Below are 21241 nucleotides of genomic sequence, written 5' to 3' on the forward strand. Positions count from 1 at the left end.
AAACATTCTTATGAAATTCTGGAATCAGTCCATAGTGATAGAAAACCAATCAGTGGTTGCCTCCTGGAGTAAGAAAGGATTTTTCTGAGAACATGCATGAGGCACTTCTTGGAGTGGTGATGGGAATGTTATATATCTTGACTGCAGTGTGGCTATATGGGTGTATGTGCTTGTCAGAATGCATCAACTGTCCATACTTTACTGTGCTTTAAGGTATGTAAAGTCAAAAGCGTTTGCTCAAAGATGGTAAAAAAAAAATACCTTAGAGTTAGCCAATAGTAATAATATACTTCGTGGAAACACACACTGACTAATTTTTAAGATGTGATAATCATTGGTAGAAATTCCACCTGTTAACACCCCAGATCATGACATTATCATGATATTTTAAAATAAGACATTTTATTTAATAGAAATTTGAAAAATACAGAAAAGTTAAAAGAACCAAAAGAAATGGCTTCTTGTCTCAATGCTTAAAGCCAACCTTTCTTCTATGCTTTGCGGTTTCCTTTTTCATTGTTTAGTTGCTAAGTTATGTCCAGCACTTTTGTGACCCCATGGACTGTAGCCTGCCAGTCTCCTCTGTCCATGGAATTTTCTGGGCAAGAACACCAGAGTGGGTTGCCATTTCCTTCTCCAGGGGATCTTTCAGACCCAGGGATCAAACCCAGATCTCCCGCATTGCAGGCAGATTCTTTACTTCTGAGCCACCAGGGAAGCCCTTTAGAATACTGGAGTGAGTTGTCATTTTCTTCTCCAGGGGATATTTCAGACCCAGGGATTGAACCTACATCTCCTGCATTGGCAGGAAGATTTTTTTTTTTTTTTTTTTTTACCACTGAGCCACCTGGGAAACCCCTTCTTTTTCATACTTGTAATCATATTCTTTAACACTTGACATATTACAGATTACTGCTTGTGCCATGTAAGAATTTTCCCAAATAATTTTAGTTTTTATAAATGTGATTTCAAAAGTTACATAATATTCAGAGAAATAGACATTATGAATTACTTGAAGATGTCTTCTTTGGAACACTTCAGTTTCTTGTTTACTTTTGAATTTTTCCTTATCTAAGGTTATGGCGATTAACATATAACATTTTCCCCACTTAGAATTATTTCCTTGGTATAGATTCCCAAACATCTTGATCAAAGGGTAATGCAGTCAATGTTATTACTTGAAACCAAAAGATGGAGACTTGTCCATTCTGTGTGGCTTTTCTCTTAGGTTTCCATTCCAGAAGCTCTTTTCTTCTTTCACTTTCTGATGAATTATTGTTTTTTGAAGCAGGGAGCTAAGGAGAAAGAGGATTTTCACCTACCCTTCTGCATGTACTGCGTTGCCTGAATTAGCCTCATCTATCTGTCAAAGTGCCCAGAAACCATGATGATAGGAGCTGTGGAAATAGATGTCTAGCATATGGGGACCTGCTTATAATTTCTTGCTCACAGCATTTATCCCACATACAGCATTTATCTTTAAAAGAGCAAGACTAATGAACCCGTATGTATTGTTTTCTACTTATAGAACGTCCTCATTTGAAATACATCCCATGGAAAATAAAGCTCTGCTAATGAGTAAGGAATTGCAATGCTTTATAGTGAGTAGAATCATAACGCCTTGGTATAATTCTTGCTTTTGCCACTGACCTTATTGGGTCATTTTTTTTTTGTTTAATTAGAGAGGCCATTTATTGTCTGTAAAATGCTGATCATTTCTGATCTAGAGTACTATGTAACTACACCATTTAATAAAAAAAATCTTGCTTCAAGAAAACTGGGATTGGTCAAACCAGTTACTGAGGAGGCATCCATTTGGGGATGTTATTTTTGCATTGACAAAGGGTTCATAAAGAGTATGTGCAGAAATAGTGCATTACAACTGCGGCTTGCGTAAGAAAAATTCAAATGATGAGCAGCTTCTTCAGGAATGCATCTGTCACTAAGTGTTAGACAATGCAGAAGAGTGGTTAGGCTCTGTCTTTTAAAAGCTGTGTGTTTGGGGCCAAGTTACATGGCCTATCCAAGTCTTGAAGAGCCAAGTCTTACACAAGATGAGTCTTTTGTAAAACGAGCGGAGGGACAGCTTGCTCATAAGTTGCTGTGAAGTTCCGATGAGATAAAGCATGTGAACTGCACACCTCCTCCATGACACCCACTCAGTAATGCTCGTAATTGTGGCTACGCTCATAGCAAAAGCAGGACCTGGGGATAGTCCATCATGCCTCACAATTCCTCTTGTCCCCTTCTCCTTCCCTCTTCTTTGAACTTGCGTCACTGGACATGTGTCTCTACCCTCTATTGTCCGCTAACTTTCAAATCCTGACACTCCCCGTGGGACGGAAACCACCCAAGAGACACAAACTCTCTGGTAAGTGTTCTTTTCACCACTTGGACTGACATCGGCCTGTCCTCTGAAGACTTGACTCCTCAGCAGTCCTCTATCTTGGAGAAGTTTCTTCCCCCTTCTCAGGACCAGAGGGAGATGGGACTGTCCTCCTCTGCACCAGGCTGCTTTTAGACCAGGTTTAGTCCCTCCTCTGTGTCTCCTGTAGCTTGGAGGCTCAGTTCCTGAAAACAGACCATCACCTCCTTCTCATGACTGATGTTTACAGACTTCCTCCTAGCCACTTCTCTTCTTTCGTTAAACTCAGTCGTAGCTTCAGTATCTTTGTTTCCATCTATACTCTTTTCATCATTCTTGGGAACCTGGATTTTCAGTTCCTCTCCTTCTCTTTGAAGTGACCTGTCCTTCCCACCCACTCTGGCATCTCAGATGCATATCTCTCTTTCTTGGACCACAATATCACATCATTATGGTATTTTCTACTCCATGACATTCAATCCATTGATCTCATTGCCTAACTCAAAATCCTTGAGCTTATGTCTGCTACCTGCCATTATACAGTGGAAGTGACAAGTAGACTCAAGGGATTATTTCTGATAGACAGAGTTCCTGAAGAACTATGGAAGGAGGTTCATGACATTGTATAAGAGGCAGTGATTAAGATATCTCCAAGAAAAAGAAATGCAAAAAGGAAAGTGGTTGTCTGAGGAAGCCTTACAAATAGCTGAGAAAAGAAGAGAAGCAAAAGGCAAAGGAGAAGAGGAAAGATATACCCATTTGAATGCAGAGTTCCAAAGAGTAGCAAGGAGAGATAAGAAAGCCTTCCTCAGTGATCAATGCAAAGAAATAGAGGAAAACAACAGAATGGGAAAGACTAGAGATTTCTTTAAGAAAATTAGAGATACCAACGGAACATTTCATGCAAAGATGGGCACAATAAAGGACAGAAATGGTATGGACCTAAGAGAAGCAAAAGATATTAAGAAGAGGTGGGTGGCATGGAAGAACTATACAAAAAAGATCTTCGTGACCCAGATAACCATGATGGTGTGATCACTCACCTAGAGCCAGACATCCTGGAATGCAAAGTCAAGTGGGCTTAGGAAGCATCACTACGAACAAAGCTAGTGGAGGTGACGGAATTCCAGTTGAGCTATTTCAAATCCTAAAAGATGATGCTGTGAAAGTGCTGCACTCAACATGCCAGTAAATTTGGAAAAGTCAGCAGTGCCCGCAGGACTGGAAAGTGTCAGTTTTCATTCCAATCCCAAAGACAGGCAATGCCAAAGAAAGCTCAAACTACTGTACAATTGCAGTCATCTCACATGCTAGCAAAATAATGCTCAAAATTCTCCAAGCCAGGCTTCAACAGTACGTGAACGGTGAACTTCCAACGTTTAAGCTGGATTTAGAAATGGCATAGGAACCAGAGATCAAATTGCCAACATCCACTGGATCATCGAAGAAGCAAGAGAGTTTCAAAAAAGCATCTACTTCTGCTTTATTGATTATGCCAAAGACTTTGACTGAGTCAGTTCAGTTGCTCAGTCGTGTCCGACTCTTCCCGATCCCATGGACTGCAGCATGAGGCCTCCCTGTCTATCACCAACTCCCAGAGTTTACTCAAACTCATTTCCATTGAATCGGTGATGCCATCTAACCATCTCATCCTCTGTTGTCCCCTTCCCCTCCTGCCTTCAATCTTTCCCAGCATCAGGATCTTTTCAAATGAATCAGTTCTTTGCATCAGGCGGCCTAAGTATTGGAATATTCGACTGTGTGAATCACAAAAAAACTGTGGAAAATTCTTCAAGAGATGGGAATACCAGACCGCCTGACCTGCCTCTTGAGAAATCTGCATGCAGGTCAAGAAGCAACAGTTAGAACTGAACATGGAACAACAGACTGGTTCCAAATAGGAAAAGGAGTACTTCAAGGCTGTATATTGTCACCCTGCTTATTTAACTTATATGCAGAGTACATCATGAGAAACGCTGGGCTGGATGAAGCCCAAGCTGGAATCAAGATTGCCAGGAGAAATATCAATAATCTCAGATATGCAGATGATACCACCCTTATGGCAGAAAGTGAAGAAGAACTAAAGAGCCTCCTGATGAAAGTGAAAGAGGAGAGTGAAAAAGTTGGCTTAAAGCTCAACATTCAGAAAACTTTCCTGGAAAATCCCAGGGACTGTGGAGCCTGGTAGGCTGCAGTCCATGGGATCGCTAAGAGTTGGCCACAACTTCACTTTCACTTTCACTTTTCACTTTCATGCCTTGGAGAAGAAAATGGCAGTGGACTCCAGTATTCTTGCCTGGAGAATGCCAGGGACAGAGGAGACTGATAGACTGCGGTCTATGGGGTTAGACAGAGTCAGACATGACTGAAGCGACTTAGCAGCAGCAGCAGCAAAGCTCAACATTCAGAAAACTAAGATCATGGCATATTTATCACTTCATGGTAAATAGATGGGGAAACAGTGGAAACAGTGAGAGACTTTATTTTGGGGGGCTCCAAAAATCACTGCAGATGGTGACTGCAGCCTTGAAATTAAAAGACACTTGCTCCTTGGAAGAAAAACCATGACCAACCTAGATAGCATATTAAAAAGCAGAGACATTACTTTGCTGACAAAGGTCCATTTAGTCAAAGCTATGGTTTTTCCAGTGGTCATGCATAGATGTGAGAGTTGGACTATAAAGAAAGCTGAGTGCAGAAGAATTGATGCTTTTGAACTGTGGTGTTGGAGAAGACTCTTGAGAGTCCCTTGGACTACAAGGAGATCCAACCAGTCCATCCTAAAGGAAATCAGTCCTGAGTGTTCATTGGAAGGACTGATGTTGAAGCTGAAACTCCAATACTTTGGCCACCTGATGTGAAGAGCTGACTCACTGGAAAAGATCCTGATGCTGGGAAAGATTGGAGGCAGTAGGAGAAGGGGATGACAGACGATGAGATGGTTGGATGGCATCACCGACTCAATGGACGTGAGTTTGAGTGAACTCTAAGAGTTGGTGATGGACAGGAAGGCCTGGCGTGCTGTGGTTCATGAGGTTGCAAAGAGTCGGACCCGACTGAGCGACTGGACTGACTTATGTCTGCTATCACTTCCCTTCACCTCTTGGCTAGATTTGTGATGAAAAGTTCTCCCTTGCAAATATGCCAACACTCTTGTCCTCTCTCCGTCTGTTGCGTGAAGTTTGTAAACTCTACCGGCCCTGGTCCAACCTTTCCTGCCTTTTCCATATCTGCACATGAAGGAGTACGACATAGCTGAGGGGAAAAAAAAATCAAGAATCAGACCTCAAGGATTTCTCAACACTCACTGTTCAACAGTAAAAAAAATAATAGAAAGTGAAGTTGCTCAGTTGTGTCTGACTCTTTGCAACCCTATGGACACCAGGCTCCTCCGTCCATGGGATTTTCTAGGCAAGAGTCCTGGAGTGGGTTGCCATTTCCTTCTCCAGGGAACTTCCCAACCCAGGGATTGAACCCAGGTCTCCCACATTGTAGACAGATGCTTTACCGTCTGAGCCACCGTTTAAAGATTTATCCTACTCCTAATTATTTCCCTCTCTTTTCAGCTAATAGCCTAGTGTTGTCATGTGAGTTGAAACCACAAGACACAAAACTGTCATTTTCCCCCCATGATTAAACTGACTTGTTCAAGTCCATCTGCAGCAGCAACCATCCTCTCTTTTCTTACTGTTAAAATGAAGTGATACTCCTCCTTTCAGAGGCTGGTACCTCTGTATATCCTTCTGAGCTCATCTCCTCTCTCATTGTTAAATGTTTTGCCCACCTGGCCCTTCTCTGTCCTATATCATCAATCTTTATCTTCCTGAGTGACTGTCCCCATAATACCCACTTGCCATCTTGCCTCTGATGCCCACATTTCCTCCACCCTGTCACCTCTTCATCTCCTGCCCCGTGTCCATACACATTTTCATAGCTCAACTTCCAGAGATTGGTCTGCGAAGGATACTTCTTCATTTTCATTGAATCCAGGTCAGTTCAGTTCAGTTCAGTAGCTCAGTAGTGTCTGACTCTTTGCAACCCGGACTGCAGCACACCAAGCCCCCCTGTCCATCACCAACTTCTGGAGTTTACTCAAGTCATGTCCATTGAGTCGGTGATGCCATCCAACCATCTCATCCTCTGTCATCCCCTTCTCCTACCTTCAATCTTTCCCAGCATCAGGGTCTTTTCAAATGAGTCACCTCTTCACATCAGGTGGCCAAAGTATTGGAGTTTCAGCTTCAACATCAGTCCTTCCAATGAATATTCAGGACTGATCTCATTTAGGATGGACTGGTTGGATCTCCTTGCAGTCCAAGGGACTCTCAAGAGTCTTCTCCAACACCACAGTTCAAAAGCATCAATTCTTCTGTGCTCAGCTTTCTTTATACTCCACCTCTCACATCCATACATGGCACGCAGAAAAACTACAGCTTTGACTAGATGGACCTTTGTTAGCAAAGTAATGTCTCTGCTTTTTAGTACACGGTCTAGGTTGGTCATAACTTTTCTTCCAAGGAGCAAGTGTCTTTTAATTTCATGTCTGCAGTCACCATCTGATTTTGGAGTCCAAGAAAATGAAGTCTGTCACTGTTTCCACTGTTTCCCCCTCCATTTGCCACGAGGTGATGGGAGTTCAGCCTTTGACACACTCTAGGGTGGCTGCCACCCCTGCTGCTCCGCTGCAACTGCTTTGGCTGAAACCACCAAGAAGCTTCACGGACAGATTTCAAAGACTGATTTTCTGTCCTTGTCTTTAATGATTACCTAACAGCATTTCATGGTATCTTTAGTAAAACAGGGCCCCGGTTCTCTAAAATCGTCCAAGAGGAAGAACTGTCCAATGGGCGGTCCTGCATCTTCTCTCTCATTTCTCTGCTGTCCCTGAGATGCGTGTCCTTGGGGGCCGCGTCGCAGCACAGCCCCTGCTCCTTCCCCTTCCTCACTCCACATCCAGATGGGGACTCAAGGCGTCTCCTATGGTATCTCTCGATATTCCCAATTCAGGCGGAAGACTCTCAAGATCTCTCAGCACAGCTGGGACATGTTAAAAATAGCTGAAGTAAAAACTTAGGAATCACAAAGGCCAGCAAATAAACCTAGACAGAATCCATCAAGCCAACATCTTGGTCCAGAGGCTTGGCTTGTTCATTCGCAGCTTGGGGTCCCTAGAATTCTGATTCTTAAAGGAATGGTCTGTGGCCCCCTGGCTGCCCATCAGGGTCTCCTTTGGATGCCAGTCATTTCTTTGACACTTAGAAATTAAAGTTGAATAGGATGCTTGTTCATAGCCCTTATTGTTACAAATGACCAAGAGCTATTTGAATAGAACCTGCTGAATTAAATATTAGTTAACCCAACTTTGTTGGGTTATACAGTTGGTATTGAGTGATACACACTGGAAGTTGGCACTTATGAACTAAAATGACTAAATAACTAAATTCTGTCAAGGACTTTATGTGACAAAGCAGTCTGGTGGCTGCACATTTGGTAGCATGATGAAGCTCGCTCTGATAATACGCATGACCAAATATGTACAGTACATATATGGTACTGTATGGTATAGTAACACGTATGTACTGTTACATGTATGTGGAAGGGAGACTGGCCTTTGGCTTAGCTCTAGATGGGGGCAGTGCAAACATGGGAGCCCCCCCATCTCATTTTTGTCTCACGTGGTAGATGTCATCTCAGCAACACCATTTAGGAACACTTCTCTCCCCAAGCTGGACAGACAGAGGAAGGGCCTCAGAAGAAAACTTTTCAGTTGATATTTTGAGGTTGGACTTGAAAGGCAACTCACGCATTTAGGCGGGGGAACTTTGTTGCCTTGGGCTTGTACTTTAAGAACGCTGGTTACGTTTGGGGTGACTGGTTATGCAGTCATGGGGGAAAGTCTGTTATGTTGAGGCAGATGGGGAACAAGGCAAGGAGACACCCCTTTGTTTTGGCGAGTTCCAGAACGTTTGCATTTCTGAGACCAGGAAAATTTCAAAAGTGAGGGGGCGACACAGAAAGATGGCTTTTTATTTTACCAAATTAGGACCCCAAAAAAGCAATATGTAACCTACTATTAAAAGAGAGGACTATTCATGAAATAAGATGAGGCAGGACACGATCTCAGAACAAATAAAGTATAGCTTACCATCCATATTGTGTGGCCTGTAATCTTAGATAGCCCGTATGCGTTTAATTTAATGCAGCATATGAAAGCTTCATTGCAGTTTGTTATTCTGTATTTTGCCACACTGTGTGCCAATGAAAACCTCCCGGAGGTTTCCTCTGGCATATGGGACCCAGTGCTCCATCAGACAGCTTTATAAAGCTGTCAAATATGAATCAGATTACCAAATTGTGTATTCTTTGTTACTATTTTCCTGTTTTCCCCTATCCTTGACTCCATGGGAAAGTTTGATTTACATATTCTCATCTCAGTTAAAAAAAAAAAAATTGAATCCATCTGTGGGGCCAGTGGACTCTCTGACACCAGGACAGTGTTGCTCCTATACGGGTGTTTTAGCAATCTCCAGAAAAATGCGAACTTCAGGAAACAGGCCTTGGGGATGAAGGCCCAGATGGTCCTCACATTCGCGTTCTTACCCTGTGTTATCTGCTGGGGGTTTGCAGTTCAGGGTCCTCCTGGGCACTGGGGGTTTCTCTAAGAGAACTTCCTCGTGATTCTGGAAGTGCCTTTTGGAATTCTTGAAAGAATGAAAGGACAATCAGACGCCCTAGTCCCTCCTCCCACCTGAAGAAACGAAAAGGAGTTCCCAAACGTCTCAGCCTCTCTGCATTTCCTCCTGGGGAGAGATACCAGTGTGGGCAAGTAGAGCTGGTCCAGCTGGGGAGGGGCGGGCAGAGGCCCCTCCTTGGCACCGGGCCGGTGGCACCGCTCAGCCCCTTCCCGGAGCCCCTGGGACCTGCCTGGTGAGGAGTCAACGGTTGGCCTGCAATCAACCGGGTGGAGTCAGCGGAAGTCGCCGTAGGGGAGGGGCTGGCTTGTTGGAGGGCAGCAGGTGAGAAGGTGGTCACGGCAAAAGTGGCCCAGGAAAGGAAGACGCCGGGACAGGAGCTGCAGCTGCTCGGCGGGATCTTGTCAGGCAGCCCGCAGGCTCGAGAGGCAAGTGTGGGAGTGTCCCAGTCTTAGAAAGGGCGGTTCCTTTTCTAGTTGTTAGTGAAAATCACTCAGTCGTGTCTGACTCTTTGCAACCCGACAGAATTCATGGAACTCTCCAGGCCAGAATACTGGAGAGGGTAGCCGTTCCCTTCTCCAGGGGATCTTCCCAGCCCGGGGAGTGAACCCGTCTCGTGCACTGCAGGTGGACTCTTCACCAGCTGAGCTATCAGGGATGCCCTGTTCCAGATCTCTGACAATTTAGCTGGAAGGGAAGGTGAGCCACCGGTCAGGCCTCCCCCTGCGTGTGTCCCTGATGGTCTCACCCTGGGGTGAGGCTGCCCATGGACCTCCTTTGCACTGGGTTCTTTCCAGACCAGCTCAGGGGGGCTTAGTGAAGCAAACCCTCAACACAGGTCTCTGTCCAGAGGCGGCTTGTAAGAGTCTGTTGAGATGAACAGCGTGAAATTAGACAAACCAATGAGTGAAAAGGCGAGAAAAACATAAGAGGAAAGAAGGCGAGAGAGGTGCTGGGGATTAGGAGTAATCTGTGGACCAGGCGTGCTGATTCTGCCGCGCGGTGCAGCGTGGTCTGACGAGGCTGAGTACATGTGGTTTTGGCTTTGCACTGCGGAGGCGTTTAACTGCATCATATGAGGTGGACTGGAACTTCAAGGGCATCCAGTGACGTTTGCTTCGTCACCAGTCTGCCCACTCCTGCATTTATCAGCAAACCAGTGTGTGTGTATGCGTACGTATCTACATACATATATATATATGTATGTATATTTTTAACTTCACAGTATGGTGTCTGATTTATAATTTCCCAAGGGCAATATTTTTTTTTACAGCGACTGGCAGGATTTTTTGTTCTTCATTAGGCCCTTTATTAACCCACTGCCAGAGCTCGGTATCTAACCACTCCCAGTGTTTCAGTGATCATATTATCAGTAATAGCATATTTCCTCTGGGAGATATGAATGCAGTCTATTGCAGGTGGGAGGCTGGGAGGAGGCGGGCACAGAGCTGGGAGTGTTCACATCTCTGTTCGTGCTCTGCCTTCAGACTCTCCCACTGAACCTGCAGATGTTGCTGACTAGAGGCTTTGACGCCTTCTTAACTTCATTTTTATGCAGGAGAGCAGCAACTTGATTTGTTCAGAAAGTTTTCTAAAACGGTGACATCCGGCTCTATAAAAAGCTGCCCTGACCACACGTTTGGGGGTGCAGATTCCTGAGGTTTCCTTCAGACGTTTGTCCTTCCCTCCCAGTTAAAGTCTAGCGAGTTAACGGACATGGACCAGCTTGAAAAGAGCCATACGGTACGCAGGGGGGTGGTTCCTTCCTGTCTGGCTGAAGAGCTCAGATGAAAGGAAGTACGGAAGCCTAAAGCTTAATTATTATCATCACCGCCCTTCCATTTAGAGAGCAAGAAGCGGTCGCGAGTACAGGGCTAGCAGGATACTTAGGAGAGGTCTTCTGGTCTTCTCTTCCTAACCTTCCATCAGAACTGCCTGTCAAAATGCCTCATTCAGAAAAGAAAACACTTGGTTTCTAAAAGATTTGCAGGGGAGGAAGTTCTAAAGTTTCCTTGGATTCCCATTTAAGCTCCCAGCAACATCATCTTTTTATCTTCAGTGTGAATATTTACTAGCAGAAGGTACCTGAACAAGTCACTTAATCTCTTGGAACCTCATTTGTCAAATTTGAATTCTAATAATAATCTGTGGAATTCATTTCATTGTTGTGAAGATCAAACCGAACAATCCACTTAAAAGGAATTTTCAAACAGTGAAGCATTGCACAGTGATAAGCTCCTGTGATATTACACATAATTCCTGTTCATGTAGTACCTCTCAAAATAAAATACAATCAACAAAGTACATCAGACACCCTGGTAGGGATGGAAAACCACTGGCCTTCTCCTTATTCTTGTTACCTTCTCCTGCACAATATGACGGAAGAGAGTCAAAAACATGCCTTCTGTCATTAAACTTAAAATATTGATGTCCCTACACTTGGACATTCTTAGAATTCCTTGACACTAATTTCCATGTCATCTCAACTGTATCCCAAATTAATAAGGCTATAATAGCCCTACCCCACTACCCTTCCTGTGCTCTGAATCCTTTCTTGGAAGACTTTTATCTCACAGAGCTAGCCTGGAAAACGGGATGAGAAGAAGCTGACTGACGGGTGCCTTCCACTAATAATAGGAGGTTTAATCCTCTACACACTTTTATTCTATTTAGGTTTTTCTCATTGAGGTACTACCCACACACATAAAGATCAATCAAAATTGAAGTCTGTTGGGTTTGGATAGTATTTGTCTATAACTGTTTTCCCCTTAACAGATTGCCCGTTGTATTTGGGCAGAGGCAAAGCGTCTGTGGAATGGGCAAGGCTCTCAGACGCATCCAGAAGATCAATACTCAAGAAAGAATCTCTTGATGTTAAAACACTCAATAAAAAGAACAAGAGAGCAGACAGACAGGAAACGGGGCAGGAAATATCCCCCCTGGTTTTGGGTGAGATGTGGTTTAAGACAGAATCGCTCTGCACAGCCACAGCCTCCTTTGCTTGTTGTGACGATTCAATGAGATAAATGGAATGGTCATGTAAACATCATCAACTAGCAACTTTCATCTCAATGGACATTGAAGTAAGCTGCTGGAACTGGCCAATAAATCTGTTTTTGTCTGACTAATATCTCCTAAGGCTTCATGGCATCTAGTTTGGTCAAATCTGGCTCAATGAAGACAAAGAGAAATGGAATTTTCACCCAGTGGGCACCTTCCTCATAAATGGAGAGGAGCTGCAAGTCCCTTCTACTTGGCTAACTGAAGCTGACCATCACAGAAGGAATACACTGACTCAGCAGCGCTTCTAAAAAGATTCTTCCCCTCTTTCCAAAGGCAGCTCTGTCATCAGATCTTTGGCCTTGCGAGAAAAGCGCGGCTCTCATTTTGAGGGAGAAACAGAGTTTCCCAGACAAGCCTGACAGTGTGCTTGCTTGCTATCCGTGTGCAACCTCTGGAGCACGTGCTTCCTGCCAGGCATTCTGTGCATCATGTATCATCTCATTTAACTCTCACAGCAAACATATGAGGCTGGTACCATTATCATTCTCATTTTCATGGGCTCCAAGGGCTGAATGGCTTGTTCCAGGTGGTGAGGCCAGCAACCGGTGGAGGTGAGGACTGACTCAACTTTCTGGGTCTCCAAGTTTCCTTTCTGAATCACTACATATTACTATCACCAACCTAGGCAACATATTAAAAAGCAGAGACATTACTTTGCCTACAAAGGTCTGTCTAGTCAAAGCTGTGGCTTTTCCAGTAGTCATGTATGGATGTGAGAGTTGGACTATAAAGCTGAGCACAGAAGAATTGATGCATTTGAACTGTGGTGTTGGAGAAGACTCTTGAGAGTCCCTTGGACTGCAAGGAGATGCAACCAGTCCATCCTAAAGGAGATCTGTCCTGGGTGTTTGTTGGAAGGACTGATGCTGAAGCTGAAGCTCCAATATTTTGGCCACCTCATGCGAAGAGCTGACTCACTGACAAAGACCCTGATGCTGGGAAAGATTGAGGGCAGGAGGAGAAGGGGACGACAGAGGATGAGACGGCTGGATGGCATCACCGACTCGATGGCCATGAGTTTGAGCAAGCCCCGGGATTTGTGATGGACAGGGGGCCTGGCGTGCTGCAGCCCACTGGGTCATAAGGAGTTGGTCATATTGTTGTATTATCCATCTCCCTGAAGCGTGGTTACGGAAGACAGATTGAGTAGCACAGACAAGCTCGGCTGTCCAGTGCTTCCTTCCCTTCAGGGGTCTCACAGAATCACTAGCATGCCCTCCCCATGAGTTCTGCTCCGGAGGTCTGGTTTGCCGGCATCCCTTCCCCCAGTGCCCCCCAAACGTTTGTTGTGTGACCCAGAACCTGTGTCTCTGCCTGTTGTTCCGCACAGAGCCACCAGGTGGCTCCTGTGAGTCCACGCCCTGCCCCCCACCTCCAGCGTGGATTCCCGAAAGGTCGAGGAGGTGTGGGAACAAATCTCTGCTTCCTGTCCTGCTGGATTCACTGGCCGGAGCTCACCCCTCTTAAAGAAGAGCCGCCGCTTGCCTGAAAGGGTAAGACTGTGCTCCTTGGACTTAAAGGGAGACTCATTTGAAGCTGACTCAGATGTCTGATGGGCTACTTTGATGAGTGTCTGTTCTCAAGAGACCAGATGCTTATTAGTAATTCTTCCTTCAAATGCACAAATTAAACGCAGAAAGAACTTATAAAATTTCAGGCAAAGAAGTTTGGGGCTTGATTAAAACCAGCGCACACATACACACACACATGCACGCACGCACGCACATGCACGCCCCAGCTAGCTGCCAGTAGAGAACGCCCGGCTGGGTGAAAACGCCCCCAGGCAGCAGATGACAGCGTTTGTAAAGAATGCCAAGGTTTGCTAAGTTGTGATCAAACTCCCCCCAACCCGCCCCTCTCCTCCCCGCTCACACACACACCTCCACCTTCAACCTTCGGAGGATGAATTTTTTTCAGAAAGAAAATTCTGTTCGAGCTGCTGAGTACCAAGGGGGTTGCCTGTCGCTGAGGCTGAAATGAACTCTTTCACCCTGTTTAAATATTTAAAAACGGAAAATCCTCCTGATACAGGCAAATAGGTCATGAAGTGCCAAAAGATATATCTGAGAATACATCTGCTTTTGAGATCAGGACTCCTGATCATACTCTGTCCGTTTTGATTTGCTTTATTGCTCACATGTGAGAGGCACGAAATCCTGGCACAAGGACTAACTCATACACCCAGTGCTCCAGGAAGGAGACCCCTTCAGGGTAAATAAAACTAATGTTCCGATACTCACATGGGTGTTCTTCAGCTTATCGTGGGCATCTTTTCCCTGGAGTAAGGGACAGATCAGCTTAACCCATGCACAGTGGGTGCAAATGATTAAATAATACTCTGTGGATTAAAGAGGATGGGGGTGAGCAGTAGGCACACGTGGAGTGTAAGGACTTGGGCAGAGAAGATGAAGGGCATCAAGTTGCTTTTCCTCCCTTTGACAGTTATGCCTTGAGCTGACCTGCTGCTGGTCCATGTAATAATATTTTATTTTCCTTCTAAGAAAGAGCCATTTGTTTCCTGCTATAAAGGCATGATTAGTTATGAGATATCCCTCTCGGGAGGGTGAGGATTTGAGATAAATGGGAAGCCCAGAAAAAGTATGATTGAAACTTTGAATTCATTACCACTCTCTAGTCAAGATTACCCTCCACCCTTCTTGTGACACCTGACCTCTAGGTGACCTTGGGTTTGTATCGGTTGTTCTGTAGGTAGCAACACACCCAGGTTAGAGCTGGAATTTAGTCTCATGTGTAGAGCTCTCACGTGTTTAATCAGGTTACTTGGGGCATCCGCAAACAGAAAAGGAGGGAAGCAATGTTTCGAGAGACAGATTAGCAGAAATCAGAGCGGCAGAGTGTTGTGAATTTCTAGTTCCGCATCTCAGGGCATCAAACTCCAGGGGACACCACTGTAGCCTCACTGGTTTGCTTTTGCTGTTCAGGACCCAGTTTTGTCAGGCTCTTTGGGACCCCATGGGCTGTAGCAAGCCAGGCTTTCCTGCCCCTCACCATCCTCGGGCATCCAGAGTTTGCCCAAGTTCATGTCCATCGAGTAGGTGGTGCCATCCAACCGTCTCACCCTCTGTTGCCCTTTTCTCCTCCCGCCCTCAATCTCTCTCAGCATCAGGGTGTTTCTCTCCGCTCTTTGCATCAGGGACCAAAGTACTGGAGCTTCAGCTGCAGCATCAGGCCTGGTTTCCTTGAATTGACTGAAATCAGTAAGCCAGTTTCTGCCACTTGGAGTCAACAATTTCTAGTTAACACCAATCTTTGCGTATTTCTGCTCATGGGTTGGCCAGGGGCTCTCTAGATGAGGATGAATGGCCAACAATTAAGGGATAATTATCAACCTTCCAAATACTCAACAGCATTCATTTTATACCAAATAAAGTTTTGCAGTAAACTTGTTTGTAGAGTTGGAGAAGTTGAATCCAAAGAACACTTTCACTTAAAAATCTGCTTGTTATGATGTGGGTTCCTAGGCCCTCTCCCTACTGAACCAGAATGGATGAGGGTGTATCCAGGGACCTGCTCTTTAAACTACGTTCCAGATGGTCCTCAAATACAGGAGAACTAGGGCACTAATGCATTAAGGAGCTGGGGGTGCCAGAATTTCTGGGATTGCTCCTGTGAGAGTGGATATGCTCCATCCGTACCCCTGATGCTGAGATAAGAATCTTTCAACTTTCATTAGCAGGGCAACCTGAGCAAAGTTTTTTCTTTGTAATGTCTTAGCCCAACTGTCCAGGCTCACCACTTAGGTTTTCCTTACCTCCCCGCCCAGTGGGAGTTCTTAATTTGATAGGTTGAGTAGCTGTTTGGATCCAAGATTCTGCAGGTTCTTCTGAAGGGGATTCACCTGCACAGCTGCACTTGTGACAACAGATCAAGTTACTTTGCTGGTTCCCTGGAGGCCTTTGGCACGATTTGGTGTAAGTCTTGTTTAAGTTCTTTAAAGCATCTCTGGCACAGGACCAAGAAAAGGGTGCTTAAAAATGGGGAAAAAAATCAATGGACCAATCAATATGATGAATATATGGCTCCATTAGCCGCTTCCCGGTCTCTAGGAGTGGGATGATGTCGTCTGCATTTTCTCTGCTGTAGGGTTTGGATGGAATTAGGGGAAGCTGTCACTGCCTGTTTCAAAGCTGCCTCATCTTCTTTCAATGGCTAGTTTGGGATGTTTCCACACTTCAGACATGAGAGACTCGAAGATCCTCTTGATCAAGAAGTCTGTTTTCCTTACCCTGCCCTCCTGAGACTTGAAGACTTCTCCAGATGAAAATTCAATTGCCTCCAACTTCCTCCTCTCCTGGTGGCTTCCTCAGTGAGTTGGTTCCTTTGCTGATGGGAACATTGACCCTGGTTCTTTCCTCAAGAACCTTGTTCAGCCACATTTCATGACTCTATTCCGGACTATGGCATACAGGTCAAAGTCTGGCTTCACAAAGGGAGAGACCCACTGAATAGTTCTCAAGCAATTCTGGAAACTCGAGTGGGAATCATTAGGGGCTACAGAGGGATGTGAGCTGGTTTGTCGAGCTTCCGTATTGAAGAAGAGGGGCTTACCGGAGGACACAAGCACTCTCCAGAGATGCTCCTGCAAAACAGATATTCTTGAGTAAGGAGTGCTGATGAGAAACCATCTCTGGTGCAGGGGTACCAGACCCTAACCAAACTGAAAGAGAGTTTCCAGAAACATCCCCTTTTCTCAGAGAGAGGTTTGGTACATGTAATGGGTACTGAGTCAACATGTCTGTTTTGCTGACCACTCAGGAGACTCTTCTCTGAGACCGTGTCCGAAGCTGTGGGACCAGCAATGAGAACAGATCCGTTTAGCAGTTTATGTCTCTATTGTGCAGGAGAATGACTTCCAGACTTAAGTGACTGCCTTTATTAGAGGTTACTATGATATAAAAGGATTTTAAGTCCTTAAACGTTATAAGGGGCAATAATGGATTCTTCTCACTCCACTGTATTTCTCGGGGGATTACACAACAGATTCCATAGAGATCACTACATAAACCCGAGCTAAAAGATCCTCTCCTCTCAGAATTCCTCCTGGATGAGGACAGGAGAGACACTCTCTGGGGGCCTATGACCCAGTCACCAAATTGGACATAAAAGGCAAGTAAGAATATAGACTCACATGTGCGATTCAAATGAGGCGTTGCAATAAGGGAACTGGCATGTAATGAGCACGCCGAAGACAGTGGAAGAGTCATCAAAAAGTGGGGCCTCAATTGTCCAGGGCAGAGCGTCTGCTCGCAGCAATAATAGGAGATGTGATTGGAGTGCCATATTGGGACAAGAGGGTGGGCAGTCTTTTGCTCCTGAAAAGTTTGTAGTTGTAGGTTACTGTAGGATATTAGGGTTCCTGACTTTCCAGGCAGAAATGGAACTATGTTTGTTTTTTTTTTTCCTAAAGGAAAAAAACAGTTGTGTACCAGTGAGTCAAGGAAGACAAAGTTTGTTCACTCCCGTTGAAGGGATCAGGACCAACACCGGAGACAGCGCTGGAGTCTGGACCAACAGTGAAGGTCCAGCCAAGGGCCTGAGTGAAGGAGACTTCACTCCTGCAGAAGGGATCAGGACCAACACCGGAGACAGTTCTCAGCAGTGGCTTTATCCGCATGGTTGTGGCCTTGATGGTCCTCAGTGAAAGCCAAGGGCACGCTCCTGACATCCGACTTTGGGAAGGTAATTCTGAGAAGCTGACGTTAATGAGTTTCAAACATGGAGCTTTCTGAAGCTTTACCTTGCTAACAGGACTGGCACATACCTTAACTTAATCTCCTCAAACAGTAGTTGTTTCACTAAATGCTTCAGGCTTCTAGAGAGAATTCCATAGTAGATTCTAGGAAGCAATTTGACAGGAACTACCAGAAAGAGCCTTGTAAAGGATTATGTCACCGCCAGAGTAATCCCATGTCTAAACGTCTACCTTATTCGTGTTAGAAATAATCTGAAACACACACAGACGTTCATTTCAGTATTATCTATAATAGTGAAAAAAGAAAAGAAGGGAAACACAAAGGTTTACTTGTAAACGCATTAGATATCACACACAATGAAATATCATAAAGCTGTTGACTTGGTAATAAATAAGAGGCGTGAGGCTTATGATCTAAAGTGAAATAAATAAGATAGATGTGAAACTTCACGGGGGTTGTTCGGTAGCTCAGGTGTGTCTGACTCTTTGTGACCCCATGGACTGCAGCACGCCACGTTCCCCTGCCCTTCACAGTCCCAGGAGTTTGCTCAGACTTGTGTTCATTGAGTTGGAGACACTGTTCAGCCGTTTCATCCTCTATTGCCCTCTTCTCCTCCAGCCTTCCTTCTTTCCTGGCATCAGAGTCTTTTCCAACACTTTGGCTCTTCGCATCAGGTGGCCAAAGCACTGGAGCTTTATATTTAGCTTCAGTCTCTCCAATGACTGTTCAGGGTTGATTTCCTTTAGGACTGAAACATATGGGCAACATGAATGGGGAATATGTCAAAGGGCCAGTACCCATGGCTTTACTACCAGGAGTGGTCATGAAGAGGGTGGAGCTATTAAGAGTGTTGGCTTTATTTTTAAAATGTTTTTGTAATAAAAGATTATTACTTTAATAAAAACAAAAAAAATCTATTCAACTGTAAAGAGAAAATTTTACCACTAAGGTGTAAGTTTGGCCTTTCCCTCTGTCACTGACGTGAGGGACATAAGGGACATATTTCAATATCAGACATGCAAGGGGCAAAATTGTCTGAACAGCGAGGAACTGCTTTGAAGCTTTCACTCATAGGAAGACCCATCACAATCTCAGAGGGTAACCGGGGTGCCCCAAGAGGGTCCAAAGCTCGATGCCCCGAACGCTGACTCTCCTTAAGAGGTCTGATAAAATTAAGTCAAGAAAACAGTCGCATGTGGTCTGGAGCCAGGCTGCCTGGATTCAGATCCTGGCTCATTGCTTTCTGGCTGTAGGAACCTGAACAAGTCACTTCCCCTGCTGTATCACTGCCTTGTCCTCATGGGGTTTTTGTGAGGATTACAGCATGCAGCTGAAAGGTTCTACAGCCAGCACCTTGCTTTCAGTAAGAGCTCAGTAAACGTGAGCTATTATGAGACCAAGGCTCCGTGTCTGAGGTGTTCCACCTCCTGACTCCTGGTGCCCTCAGTTGCCTCTGGCCCCTGTTACAAGCTTCTAGTTGTTTTCGGTAAGAACACGATGCAATGTCTTTTTAAACTCTTTCTAGAAAAATAGGCTCACGATTATTCACTCATAGGCACAAATATCGTTTTATAAACTAAGGACGTCTTGCTTATACAGATGATTGGTTCAATAATAGGAGAATAACTCTAATGAATTAATCTGCTAATTATCCATCCTGGTTCCATGAAACAACTGATCTTTAGTAAGGACGCTGGTGCATTATTCACAGTTGCCAAAGGAATAACAAGCTATAGAAGAGGACGACGCCTAAGGGACAGGAATCTCCTCTCAGAACTGGGTGTGGCCTAAGCGTTGACAGTCACCCAATAAAAAGACACAAGTGTCCTGAACCCTGGGTCCCATGGGGAAACCGGAAAGGGTCAGTTGAGAAAAAGCACAGATCTCTCCAAAAGAGTGTCAGGGCTTTGAGTTTTTGAAGAAAACTATATTTGTACCACTAATTACTAACAGAAATGAAATAGAGCTGCAAGACCATATATTTCTCAAGTTTTCATCGACTGACATTATGCTTTCTTTATTTCAATTGAAATGTAATTAATTTACAATGTTGTATTAGTTTAAACCGATTCTTTTATATATATGGTAGAGCAGCTCTTCTACATACATATATATACATACCCTGGAGGAGGGCATGGCAACCCACTCCAGTATTTTTGCCTGGAGAATCCCATGGACAGAGGAACCTGGCAGGCTACAGGCCACGGGGTCGCAAAAAGTCAAGATACGACGGACTATATATGTGTATATATAGGTATATATTTATCTGTTCTGTCTCAGATTCTTTTCTATTGTAGGTTATTACACAATACTGAGTATAGTTCCCTGTGCTAAACAGCAGGTCCTTGCTGTTTACCTATTTTATGTATAGCAGTGTGTGAGATGCTTTCTTGAAAACATCTGGGGCGGGGGTGTAGAAATAAGCTCCCCTCACCTCCCAACCCCCTGAAATGGAGTCTTTTTAAGAAGCTAGTCATACATTAACTCTATTGAAATATATGCTTCACTTGTTAGTGAAACAAAACAGTTTGAATTCACTAAGGTCACAGTAAACCAGGCCTTTGCTCTGAAGCTAAAGGCTTTAAATAGATCAAAACATTCTTTGTAATGCCCTTGAGTGATCCATTTATTGTACTTAACTGTCTCATTACTTAAATGCAAAAGACTAAAGTTGAAGAGGCCAAAACATACATTTGGAAATTTCAGAAGACATAATAGGCTGAGAGAGATAATGTAATCCTTCTCCATGAAGAGAAGAGCTTGAATATCTTGATTACAGCTTCCCTACCCATCCCTCACACATTCAAATCCAATATATGTGCTTTTATTAATGCGTGAGTGCAGAGATATGCATAAATGAATATTGATAAGGCAGGATACTGTATATTTATGAGGTTTTATATGTTTTCTCTTTATGTTTTATTTGTATTTGTATCCAGGGCTTCATACTGTATGTATGTGTTTATAAGTGTAGCCGCTACGAAAAGAAATAAGATTTTAATTGATTTCATAATATTTTGCAGCCACATATATCCTCCTATCTCTTTCACTGATGTGTATTGTAAGTGGAGGGACACTTCCTATGGCTCTCAGTGAAGACTTGTAATAAAGATCTTGGTGTTCAGACAAAATTGTATAAACACTCTTGTGTTGTAACACTACTGTACCCTTGAAATTTTACATGCCAAAGTCAGAAATTTGGAGTTGTCATAGTAACATCAGTTCCGGCCCTTTCCAGAAGTGCAGTATTTTGTCATATAGCATAAAATGTTAATGCTTGTGCCTCTGTGACTCGGCAATGAGATGGAGTTACATTTGTCACGGAAATCATGAGTCTGGAGAGCTTTACTGTCGACATATAGAATCAGACACATAACATGTTGCACTAAATTTCTCTAATTAAAAAA

General features: G+C 44.2%; 1 long non-coding RNA gene across 1 annotated transcript; it reads left to right on the forward strand.

Annotated features, from left to right (window-relative positions):
- The first annotated feature begins 9331 nt into the window (after window positions 1-9331).
- LOC138431736 (uncharacterized) lies at window positions 9332-20965 on the forward strand. Its single transcript, XR_011253858.1, has 4 exons — window positions 9332-9485; window positions 15905-16052; window positions 16295-16447; window positions 17549-20965. It is a non-coding gene; the product is annotated as an uncharacterized lncRNA (long non-coding RNA).
- Window positions 20966-21241: the final 276 nt, after the last annotated feature.

Source organism: Ovis canadensis, chromosome 1 (assembly GCF_042477335.2).
Source record: "Ovis canadensis isolate MfBH-ARS-UI-01 breed Bighorn chromosome 1, ARS-UI_OviCan_v2, whole genome shotgun sequence".
Lineage (NCBI taxonomy): Eukaryota > Metazoa > Chordata > Mammalia > Artiodactyla > Bovidae > Ovis > Ovis canadensis.